The sequence below is a fragment of the Pelodiscus sinensis genome, chromosome 3 (assembly GCF_049634645.1).
Source record: "Pelodiscus sinensis isolate JC-2024 chromosome 3, ASM4963464v1, whole genome shotgun sequence".
Lineage (NCBI taxonomy): Eukaryota > Metazoa > Chordata > Testudines > Trionychidae > Pelodiscus > Pelodiscus sinensis.
The window spans coordinates 21,125,247-21,135,027 of NC_134713.1; the positions used below are offsets into that span (position 1 = coordinate 21,125,247).

At 46.7% G+C, this 9,781-nt stretch overlaps 1 protein-coding gene across 6 annotated transcripts in view; it reads right to left on the bottom strand.

The window, feature by feature from the left end:
- Positions 1–9,282, bottom strand: part of VSNL1 (visinin like 1) — a 141,979-nt gene extending 132,697 nt beyond the window's left edge. Inside the window, exons 1-2 of one of the 6 annotated variants that reach the window (XM_006137590.4) lie at positions 9,196–9,282; positions 3,472–3,832 (exon numbers count right to left, since the gene is read on the bottom strand). The gene's annotated coding sequence lies outside the window, so the exon portion shown is untranslated. Of the gene's footprint in view, positions 1–394; positions 834–2,054; positions 2,240–3,471; positions 3,833–9,195 lie in introns of those variants that run through there. The other 5 variants (XM_006137589.4, XM_006137588.4, XM_025178743.2 and 2 more) reach the window with 5 other exon arrangements.
- Between the last annotated feature and the right edge of the window lie 499 nt (positions 9,283–9,781).

A 9,781-nucleotide genomic window follows, 5' to 3' on the forward strand; every position in this document is an offset into this window, starting at 1 on the left:
CTTCTAGATCAGCAATGAAATTATAAAAACAGAATTAATATCTGCAAAAATGTTTGCTGTGTTACCATCGTGGCTATTGAAATCATTGGGAAAGAGCCTCTCTAAATATCTACTACCCAAACATCTTGGCAAGGGCATAGATAGCATTTATGCATCAATGCAGTATTTCACTCACTAGCAATATCACAAGCTCGAAAATAATCACATTTCATTTGTAATTAAAAACGGGTAGATCTTTCTGAACTGTTCCCCTAAAAAATGTTATACTGTTATCTACAAGATTTCTTCTTCATTAAAAAAGATTATATTGCCTGATGTCCTTAATTCCTCCAATAGCCTTACTGTAAAATCTTTAGATTCTACATTAATTTGGAATTGGATACCTTTATATTACCTCTCTGTAGCAGATGAGCTCTTGAGTCTCCTTGGAGAGGGGAGAAGATTTTTAGGGGGGTGGGTTGTAGCTGCTGGAGGGGTTTACATACTAGCAGCTGCCAAAAGTAGAGCTGCTGCTTCTGGGTGCTTCATTTGCAGGCTGCCCCTCAGGCCAGACTAGCTGTTTTCTGCAGTGTGAAAGGGCTTTCCAGAAGGGCAAGGAGAGTCGCACAACCGGTAGGAAGTCCATACACGGCTAAGATTCACAAACCTGCCAAGGCCCCACCTCAACCTGCCTCTAGGAGCGCAGAGCACATGGCGAGGGTGGTGCTGCGCACGGTGTGGGTGTAGGCCCACAAAACACCCAGCTGCGGCTGTTTTCACGTGACCCCCCACGCTCTGACTTTCAATAAACTTTGAGGGAGACACACAGCTGGGTCAGCCGCTGGCGCTTGTGCTGCATCCCACCACTAGCCCCGGCCCCGCGTCCGCGGGGGGCAGAAAGGCGCATGAGTCCCCTTCGCGCTCTGCACTCGGGAGCACGTTCCGCAGGGTCACACCCCCGGCCGCCTAGGAGTCGGTTGTCGTGAGGCTCAGGGACAAAGCAGGGAAGCGCATTGAGAAGAGCAGAGAGAAAGGGCTCGTGTCAGAGGAGGGAAGGGCGAGGACTCTGCGGGGGGCAGGGAACGGCGGCAGGGTCTCATTTCTGCAGCTCCAGACGGTGTGCTATGCGTGTGCAAGGGAGGCGCGGGGAGATCTCGCGTGGAAGGCTGCAGGGGGCTCCGATGTGTGCAGAGAAGGGGACGCAAGGGGATCTGTTGTGCGCAGAGAAGGAGCCGCGGGGATCCAGTCTGTGCAGAGAGGACTGCACCAGTCCGGTGTATACGGAGAGGGGATTGTAGGGGGGGGGGGGGTCAGGTGAGAGAAGAGGGGGAGCTGCACGGGCAATCTGTACCAGGAGCTGTGATGGGGAGGGGGACCACTATGCAGAGAGGAGGTGCTGGTGGGGAAGCTGATGGTACAAAGAGGGGGCTGCTGGGTTCGGGTAAAGAGATGAGGGTGCTCTGGTAGGTGCAGAGAGAAGGTTGCGGGGAGATCCGGTATCTGCAGAATGAAGGAGGGGTATGCAGCCGGATCTGCAGAGGCAATAAAAAGAAGGTCAAGTTGAAGGGCTTCTTGGGGTTTTACTAAGGGGCTGCAGGCGGGCCGTATGAGTACAGAAAGGAGTTGGGGGATTTGGGAGAATCGCTAAGGGCTGTGGCATGTATTTCTAGCAGCACCTTTTAAAATATTGAGGCGGGAGTATCTTGTTAGGAAATGTGGGGTTTCCAGGAGTGTTCAGTGGTCTACCACCACGCCGCCCCCTTTTGCCCATTATTCTGGATAGTTTAACATAGGCACGAACACAGTTTTTTTAAATCGACAGCAACTGCACTGAGCACACCCAGTTGTCCATGTGTTAAACTCCAGTTGCAATATCAGGGATCTGCCTCTTAATAGTTTGGCCAAATACCTGGGAAGAGGAGAAGGGAACTTTCCACTTTGAAGTATACCCCCATGTTCCCCCTCTAGTTGTCTACATCATTAATTTAAAACATGTTATTCTTAACATGTTCCTCTTGCTGCTCTTGGCACATTCTTCCTTGTATGTACTACCGGCATGGAGACAGTCTACTTACGTGTTCTTAGGGACTGACCTGTCCCTTAGCGATAAAACATGCTGGATGTCTTCAGAGCACGGCAGTCAGCCACAGCAGCTTTTATGAAACATTCTTTCTTAACGCCTCGGTTCCCACGCGAGTTCTACTGATCTGCCTCAACTTGCCTTTGTTTTGATCTCTTAAAATGAAATTCTACTTTCGTCTCCTCTCCCTCCTTCTCACGTCTTCCTGGGAAATGGCTTGGATTGCACACCAGCTTTTATTATCTCCACCCACCTCCATTTTCACCTAGTCCTATTCCCAAGTAAATAGAAGTGCAGCACATCCACCGTGCAGCAATTTACCACACTCGAGGAGTGAGATGAGCGCGCTTACTCCAAAGCTCATATCTTGCATATGCACAAAAGGACGGTCCATTTAAGAGAAACATCTGTCACAAAAACCAAGAACATCAAGGAAGTAATCGCAAGGATCTCTAACAATTTGCTTTTTCTCAGTAGGTTTGATGACCTTGCAGGAATCTTCCTCTTAATTTTCGCCTGGGCTGTTTGCACAGGAAAACACAATGACCTTTTCTCTATTGCTTTTCAAATGTTCAGAAATGTCAAAGGCTTCGGGCTATCAGCAAAGCATGCCCAAACACAAATTAATAAACGAGCGATCAATGCCTGCTTTTGATATTGTTGGTATTTATATCCTAATCAATATAGCGTCCAGACTCATCTTAAAACAGATCAAAGCAGATTGTTGTGGACACAGTTTCCCTCCATTTGGTCAATAAAACACCACCACACACAAAGTATATACAAAAGGTAAAGAAATGTTACTCAACTTTGGTCGTTAGGATTATTTGTACGCGCTCAAAAGAGGCAGAGATGAACATATTGCTTTAAGCTTTTAAGTAGCAGCATATGGCACAGAAGCCTGCATCTATTTCCATCCCATGCAGTGCATCCACTTTCACTAGCAAACACCTCTGCCACTTTTCCTGGGCAAAAGAAATCTGCACCGACAGTTTGACAATTTACACCCTTCTTATTTTATCCTCCACTTCTGTCAGCAACACAACTTCGCCATCTGCATCAAGCGATGTATGTATGTAGGAAAAGGTTTCTATTTATAGTTTTGAAAATCATATGCAGTTATATTCCCCTCCCTTCCCACTGTTCTCCTCCTAAAGGACTTTAAAAAAGTAATCCTAATCCTTAAATATTGTGTAGGCAAACACTTCGCAATTCGCTTTCTCTTTTCACCATCACAAAATGTTCGCCCCCTCATCCTTTATTGCTACCAAATAGCAGGATGATGCAAAGCCCTCAGCACTTTATTGTAGCCATGCATTTCGCCGCATCCATGCAGAAGACACATCGGTGCAAGAAATTCCAAACCCATTATGAACCCAAAATGAGCATCCGAGAGTAAAGGGAACACTTACACTTTGCGCTGTCTGCTGTCACCTGACGCAAAGGCTCAGACTCAAAAGGGTAGATTTTTATTTAGAGAGAGTATTTAATTCAGATCGGTGAATCGGTCCCTGCCTCTCTCGCTCTCTGCGGCTTAAATCCCCTTTAGAGAGCGCCTGCGAGCCCAGCAGCTGCTTCCACACGTTTCTCTGCTTTGCTCTGCACTGCAGATCGGGAATCCCAGAGAAAGTCAAGCCTTCCTTACTGGATGGAGCTGCCTGCGCACGCGCTGCGACTTCCCCGAGCCGACGGAGTGTCAGATTTTTTTTCCTCCAGAGATAAGAGCATGCGCATTCCCAACAACGAGGTCGCTGCCCTTGCTTCTGTTCCCACCTGCCAGCAGAGATCGGATCCATGAGCCAAACAGAGCGTGGGGGTAGGGGAAAGGAAAAGAACAAAAAGGTGTGTGTGGCGGGGGAGGAATTGAGAAGTAAAACAGGCAGAAAGAGTAAAGAAGCAAAAACAGGGTGAAGAGATCTGGAGAACGGAGAGAGACAAAAGGGGGGAGGAGCAATTACATTTAGAGAGGAAACAGCAGGAAAGCTAAAACAGTGAGGAGCGAGAAGAGAGGGATAAATGCGAAAAGACCAACAAAAATGAGGAGGACAAACGCAGGGGACAAAAACAGGGAGTGAAGCACAAATGTGTTGGGGACGAGCAAACATTTAGGAGAGGGGCAAGTGACCAAAAGCACGGTGAAAAAATGGAAAGGAGAAAAAAAAAGCAGGAGGAGGGTACTGGAAAGCATATCTGCAGAGGGGACAGAAGAACAGAAACAGGGAAGGCGAGGTACTAACAAAGAGTCTTTTTCTTTTTTTTTTTTTGTTAGGAACATCACCTTTTCCAGCTTTCTGTAACTTAAATTTTCCTTCGTCTTCAGGTTACCTTTACTAAGTTGTCAAATGCTTCACACCGTTCAGTTGCCCATTAATCAACATTGAAATGGGTGGAAAATATAGTCTGTTTTGTCCCTGAATTCTTTCAGTGGTGAGATAAATATATTGGGGCAATATGTTGCTTTGCACAAAAGTGCCCTCTTTTTCCATGTCTAGTATAGCTATATAGATAATGTGTTTTAAACTAGGGATGTAAGCGACTAGTTGACTAGTTGACTAATCAACTATCTGATAAGCATAAGCTTATCGGATAATCGACTAGTCCCTTCCTCCCCTTTCAGAGGCAGCCTATAGAGGCAGCAAGGGTGGGGGAGCAGGAGCCAGTGCTGGAAGAATCTTTTAAGATGGTTCCCCCCAGCACCGTCTCCGTGGGAGACAGGGGGTAGCGGGGAATCTGCTGATTTCCAGCTTGCATCCAGTCCCAGATGCTGTGCCTCTGCTTTTTAAATGTATTAAGAGCCGGCATAAATTAAATTAATATATTTAAAAAGCAGAGCCGCAATGGGGTTAGACTAATCTACTAGTTGATAGAAATTCCATCAACTAGTTCATAAATCATAGAACCATAGAACTGGAAGAGATCTCAGAAGGTCATCAAATCCAGCCCTCTGCTCTAGGCAGGACCCATTCCAACTAAATCAACCTGGCCAGGGCTTTGTCAAGCCGAGACTTAAACACCTCTAGGGATGGAGACTCCACTACTTCCCTAGGTAACCCATTCCAGTGCTTCACCACCCTCCTAGTGAAATAGTTTTTCCTAATATCCAACCTGGATCCCTCCTACCACAACTTGAGACCATTGCTCCTTGTTCTGCCATCTGTCACGACTGAGAACAGCCTCTCTCCATCCTCTTTGGAACCTCCCTTCAGGAAGTTGAAGGCTGCTATCAAATCCCCCCTCACTCTTCGCTTCTGCAGACTAAACAGACCCAAGTCTTTCAGCCTCTCCTCATAAGTCATATGCTCCAGCCCCCTAATCATTTTGGTTGCCCTCCGCTGGACCCTCTCCAATGCTTCCACATCCTTTTTGTAGTGCTGATTTCCAGCTTGCGTCCAGTCCCAGATGCTGTGCCTCTGCTCTTTCAATGTATTAAGAGCCGGCATTGATTAAACATTGATTAAACTAAATTTAACATCCCTATTTTAAACACAACCTAACATATTTTAACTGAAACACAAGAACATAAGAACAGCCATACTGAGTCAGACCAAAGTTCCATCTAGCCCAGTATTACTGTCCTCTGACAGTGGCCAATGCCAGGTGCCCCAGAAGGATTCAACAAAACAGGTAATCATCAAGTGATCCCTCACCTGTCACCCATTCCCAGCTTCCAACGGAAGCTAGGGTCACTATTCCTGCCCATTTTGGCTAATAGCCATTGATGCACCTGTCCTCTATGATTTATCTAGTTCTTTTTTGAATCCTGTTAAAGTCCTGGTCTTCATAACATCCTCTGGCAAAGAGTTCCACAGGTTTACTGTGTATTGCATGAAGAAATACTTCTGTTTGTTTTAAACCTGCTACCTATTAATTTCAAAAACAGTTTTGAACTAGACTTTGTGTAAAGGGGGTCCATAGATGAAAATGGCAAAACATCTGTTGACTTAAATATGTGAATAATTGTATTTATTTTATTGATGGGAGTGGGGTTGAGAGCTGGCATGCAACTGTTTCAGTAACCAATAAGCTCACAGTTAACTGTTTAAATTGCAATACTAATACATCCCAGTGCTGATGTACACCAGAGTAATGAGAACTTTAATGAGTAGCATTGTAAAGTGCACTAACTGGACCATGTAGAGCCTGCTGGCATGGACTAAACTCACAACAGATAACTTTTTTCTGGGTACCACTAAGATGTACTGCCAATTGGCTCTCAACACATTGGTGCATACTGGAATTCACACCCCTCTGCTGCACATTGCTGCACTATGTAGACATGCCTTTAGCAAATTTAATACATGCGTTTGAAACTAAGGACTACAGTGACCAGAGTGGATCTATAGCAATGGTCCCCAACTCGGTGCTCGCGGGCACCATGGCACCCACCGGGGCATTTGTGCACGCCCACCGACAACCTGGGCCGGCCTGCCCAGGCGCGCGGCGCACAGGAGGCACCGGCCCCAGGCGCGCGGCGCTCGGGCGGCCCCAGCCCCGGGGCACATGCAGGCACGCGGTGCTTGAGCGGCGCCGGTGCTGGCCCCTGGTGTGCGGCTCGGGCGGCGGTGCCAGCCTCGGGCCCACGGCACAAGGCGCTTGGGCGGCCTCGGCCCCGGGCGCAAGGCGCTCGGGCGGCCCCAACCCCGGCCTTGGGGCACATGCCAGCGCCGGGTGCAAGGGCATCCTGTCCCCTGGCGTGCCCCTGTACGTGCGGCCCCGCCCCGGCGCGTGAGTGGCCCCACCCTCCGGAAGCCTCTAACGGTTGGGGACCACTTATAGTAATTAGGCCAGGATCTGATTCAGAATTTCCATATTTAGCATAAATTAGAATCTCTCATAGAACAGGAATGTGTAGGGAGAGCAGCATAAATATAAGATCAGATGCATATTACTTTTTTATCTTAGGATTTATATGACTCTGTTGAGTGGCAGCTGGCCCACAGAGGTGTCTCAAACTTACTCACTTGATTGAGTGGCCTACCAGCCACCAAGTACTATCATCCCAATTTTATAGATAGTATATAATCTCAGAAAGACAGAGTGATAAGATCACTGAGGACATTTGTGGTGGAGCAGCACACGGAACCTGTGTCTCTAGAGTCACAGGGTAATAGCTTCAGCACTAGACTCTCCTTTCTCACTTTTCACTTCAACATTCTTTCTAAACAGAATATTGATAAATTATACTATTATATGACATCATTCACAAAAATTACTCCTGTTTAGAATTGTTTACATCATGGCAGGGCCATCCCTAGAGGAATGCAGGCCCCAGGCAACCTCCCCGCCATCCCAGAGCCTGCTCCCACCCTGCCTCTGCTTTACCCAGCCCCCACACCACCCCTTTCCCAAAGCCCCACCCTACTTGCCCCCTGCACTGCCTCTTTCCATCCCTGCTCCGCCCTACCTCCACTCCACCCCTTCCCCAAGTCCCACTCGTTCTCAGCTCTGCCTCTTCCCACCCCTTATCCCTCCCACCCCCATTGCAGCTCTTCCCTCAAACCCTCTCCCCCAAGCTATGTGACCCATGTGGAGGGCGGGAACTGGAATGACCCAGCCCACTCCTTTCCTCCAACTCAGCTTCTAGCTGCTTTGTTTGGGGTAGGGGAGTGGGCTAGGGACGGGCCATTTTGCTTTCTGCTGCTGCAGTGAAGCAGAGTGACCTCGCTGGGAGATGGCAGAGCAGAGCAGGCTGTGTCTGGTTTGCTCTGTTCCTATAGTTCCTGCTGCCACTGGTAAATGGGGGGCTGGGCGCAACCTCTGCTGCCAACACCAGGCCTCCAGGTAATCCTCCACATCTCCTGGGCCCTGCATGGCCTCCACGGGGTGACTGTATCAAACCATCCAATGGACGGGACCACTTTGCTTCAGGGGTCCTCAAACTTCATTGCACCGTGACCCCTTTCTGACAAAAGAATTACTACCTGGCTCCAGGATGAGTTACTGAAGCCTGAGCCTGCCCAAGCCCCAATGCTCTGAGTGACGGGGCCAAAGCCAAAGTCCAAGCCCCACCACCCTGAGGAGGGGGCCTATAGTGAGTATCTAAACATCCAGGCTGAAACTTCCTGGGCTTTGGCCTTGAGTGGTGGGGCTCAGGCCTTGGCTTTGGCCTCAGATGCCAGAAAGTCTAGGCGAGATCTGGCAACCGTATTAAAATGGGTTCATGACCCACAGTTTGAGAACTGTTGGTTTAGATTCTCTAAGTAAGATGTAAAATCTAATACATTAAACGGTTATGACTTTACACAGCTGAAACAGAATTGTCTCTTCATTTGGAAGAAAGTAGTTTTTCCTGATTGTCAAAAAAAGAGGACTGGTGTCAGAAGCCATATCTGCTGACACAGAAGTGTGTCAGAAATTGCGATCCCCTCATCTATCCAATGTACTGCACCAGAAGATGTAACATCTGACATTGTTCTCTAGCCTCTGTAACAAATTGCACCCCCTTCACCAATGCTGGGAGCAGGTGAGGAGATTCAATTTCTGGCACAGCTCTCTTATTACCATTATTATTACAGTAGCACATAGGTCAGTAAAAGGCCCCTTTATGCTAGGCACTGTACACACAAACAATAACAGGCAATCTCTGCCCTCTATTAGCTGTGAGAAATTGTACCTTTGGATTTTGAATTTTTTGAAGGAGGAGAAAAATAAAAGGTGTTTGATGTCAGAATGCTCAAAGGAGCAAAGTCTGATAGGAATACATGCTTCTACCTTCCCCTCCTCCCCACTTCAACACACAGAGCAACTGCAAGGAACAGAGACTTCAGCCATTAAGAGCTAAATTCATGAGTTTTCCAAGAGGATCTTTAGGGAGTCAGTCTCTCAGCTGGTAGCTTGTAGTTAATGAGCTGTTTTGCTTTGTTTTGTTTTTACTGAATCCTCCTGTTTTAACAGACCCATATAATTGCAAAGCACTTTAAAGCATTTCCAGCTCAGTTATGTATTGAACATTGGCAAGCCCATCTGCACAGATGTACTGTATAGGAAGTAATAACATTAAATATAGCTAGAAGGAATATGTGTATTTCCTAATATTCTCAAATGCATGTGATGCAGTCTTAATAGTGATTTTCCTTACTTTTACTCCTTTGGCCCCTCTTCCTTGGCAGCAGTTTTTAAGCACAAGATTTACTTACCTGTTGTGCAGCAAATTGAAAGCAGCAATGTAACTATGCAGATTTCTAGGAAAAGGCTGCTTCTGGGCTTTTTGACTAACCAAGCCTGCTGCACACTTCAAGGGGGTGAAACCATTGATGCTGTGGGGAAAGGGAGGCGTGTGTGACCAGTATTATCAATTTGATTACATATAATACAATCAAGAATCAACACAAATTGCATTTGATTACATAATTAAATTTTACATACATCTGTGTATTTATTATTACACACACATAATTATGAAATCTTCAAATCCCTCCTAAGGATTTGCTTTTTTCTCAATGACCATAAGAACTGAGGAAAAATAAATAAAATTAATACTAATCATCTAAATTCTTCCCACTTAGGCTCTATTCTCAGCAGCTTTACCCTATCCTTGTTGCATAGCTTTGGTCAGGTCACATAAGCTTTCTATGTTTGAGTTTTCCTGTCAGTAAGTTAGGATAATAATACTTAACCTATTACATTTTTTCTGATGCCATGGAGAAACCAATTACTTTCACTTGATGAACACTCACTATGCCTGAGAATTATGTGCAAATAGAGCAAGAAGTTCTGTCTTTG